The sequence below is a fragment of the Arachis ipaensis genome, chromosome B10 (genome assembly GCF_059453495.1).
Source record: "Arachis ipaensis isolate K30076 ecotype BB chromosome B10, ASM5945349v1, whole genome shotgun sequence".
NCBI lineage: Eukaryota > Viridiplantae > Streptophyta > Magnoliopsida > Fabales > Fabaceae > Arachis > Arachis ipaensis.
Genome location: NC_142435.1, coordinates 58,912,038 through 58,914,883, shown reverse-complemented (window position 1 = coordinate 58,914,883; position 2,846 = coordinate 58,912,038).

Genomic DNA, 2,846 nt, shown 5'->3' with positions numbered 1-2,846 from the left:
CGCCCTGGTTCCAGCACCCTCGATCAGCCTCCATCGCAAGCTTTTGCCACTGGTGGATTCAGCGCTGCCTTCTTCAACGTCGTGCATGGCATTCTTGCTCTGCTCCGAGTCGTCTTCCTTCGATCTGCACCCTTGACGTTGAGCTTCATCACTTGTAGCGTGAAGGGCTCGGCACTCTCCACCTTCTCTCTTCTCGTGGGTGCTTACATAGAGCTCCAACACACTAGGTCTCCCTGATGACGCAGAGGGATCGCCAGCCACGAGTCTCATCCCTTGCACCAGTCCAACCCGACCCGTAGCAGCGAGGTCCAGCCCAAGCCTGCAAGCGCAAGTGTCAGCCATTCCATGTGTTAATAAATTCGGGCCCCCTTGGCCCAACACATTCCTTTTTTGCTTCTTGGCATAGATGTCCCATTCAGAAGGCCCCCCACATGTAGTAATGGGTTTAGCTCTTGGCAGCCCATTATGTTGACCTGGATAGCTCCACGGAATTGTGAGCTCTGAATCTGTTTCATTATTCTGTCCCAATCCCACAAATTCTGTCACGCCATCAATATGACCATAAATATGCTGATTCGTTACCGGAATTATTTGATTGAGATTTAATTGGTCATAATTCCATTCGTTTAAAATGGACTCTGAAATTACTATTCTAGCCTCATCTTCAACCTCCTGTCCTAGCCTTTCCGTACATACTATTGCTGCCTAATCTTCGTGGCCAAACAATTTTGTAGAAGCAGCCGACGTTGTAGCATCAGCATCAGGGAGTGTAGTTGTTACTTTATTTAGGAGAACACAAGCTACCTCTTTATCCGCCCATTTTTTCATAGTACATTGCGAACTGTAGACTTCTTGTCCCACCTCTTTTACCAAGACGTCAAATCCACTGGTACCGACATTGATATGGACCCATTCATTGATCACACCCATAACATAGATATCAATAAGTACACGGCCGACATTAAACGAGGCGTACGATTCCGTCCCTGTATCACACCCAACCACCTCTCCCCATTGGCCACCGATCTTCTTGAAGGTATCCACTGTCCAAATATGTAATGCGACCCCGAAACACTCTAGCCACACTCTTCGAGATTCACTTTTCTCCGATTCGTCCCACCTCCATACACTATGAAAAAATTGTAGTAGGCTATTCATTTTAAACGTGTATGTCTCTTCAGCATTCAAAACACTTTCGAACGTCAGCAGAGCCTTATAAGATCCCAATTCTCGTACCTGAGTGACCTGCGAAAAGTTCTTCGCAACCATATCCTGTAAAGACCTAAAGTCAATGGTCTTTATTGTTCCACCGATTAGGCTTTTCTGCAACCAGTTCAAATTTTCTTTCACCACAGCCACTTCAAGTTTCTTTGTTAACCCTTCCCCATTTGGATCTAGGATCTTCTTATCTTTTCTCACATCCTTAGAACTACTAGTTGGGGCGACCAGAGCATCCTCATGTTCCCTTTGCGGCTGGCAGACACTTTCTTTCCGAGTGATACCTTCTGCCTGTATCTTCTTTGTGCCATTAGCAACCGACAGTCTCCTGTATTTTGCTTCTCCAACAAACACGACCTTACCTCTCAGTCTCATACGATTCATCTCTGTTATGGCCTTCAACGCTCCTCCCCTCATAGTGTACCGTATGAACGCAAAGATGTACAAACTACCATTTTTTTGCTTTCGAGATAGGTATATGTCATTTATGCGTCCAGTCCAACTGAACAAATGATCTTCGATTATGTGTGGTAATTATTACAAAATTAATTATGATGCTAATTTAGCAGTTGATTTAGATATGATTAATTTTTAATGTATTATTAAAAATTCTGATGATACTTAAAGTTTTAGGTTGTTTAATTTTTATCCTATTTTAAAATATCTTTAGATATGAATTATTTGTGGTTTAGAGAGAATTTGTTTTACCTTGAAAAAGTGAAATAAAAAATATTATCTATAAAATTGATTGTTTGGATATTTTTATCCTACGTAACAATCTTAATTATCTAAACAAATGTAAAGAGTATGATCTTATCTCTAATATTCAGGAACTCATCCTTTAAAATGGGATATTCAATTTGATTAGATTTCTGGCGAGGTAAATACTGCAATAGACACTACAAGATTTTTATTTATTTGTGGCAGTTTTTTTTTTTATTTGTGGAGGTTTATAACCCCCACTAAATGATTTGTGGAGGTTTCAAAAACTCCCAAAATTTTAGGTGCCACGAGGTCTTTTGTGGGGGTTTTTAAAAACCTCCACAATCTATTCAGTGGGGGTTTTGTGTTGTTTAGTGGGATTTTATATTGGACTTTTGTAGCAATTTTAGATCACTTTTGTGGCAGTTTAAAACTCCCACAAATTAATTTTTTAATTTAACAAAAATTATCTATTTTGTAAAATTTTCAAACCTCTACAAATCCTGTAATTATTTATTTATTTTTAATTTCAAATCATTTATTAATCTAATCTCATTTACATATTCTCAAATTAAAAATTTATTTTTTAATATCAAAATTTAAAATCTAAATCTTTTATAACACAATTCCTCAAAATAAGATATAGCTCTATATATAAAAAAACTCTCAATGTCAATAATTTCAAACATAATTACATATGGTATTGTTCTACATAACTATTACTATTTTTCTCTAAAAAATAAAATAAAATAACTTCAATATTTCAATATCATCTAATTACATAAAAAGTGATCTATCAAACATATCTGAATGGCCATAGTGAAACCGCATCCTGAACGGAAAGCATACATAAAAAAGGTAAGCATATGTTGGAGTTTGAAAAGATAGCACTAGAGGAATAGGTAATGACGATAATATGCTTGAAT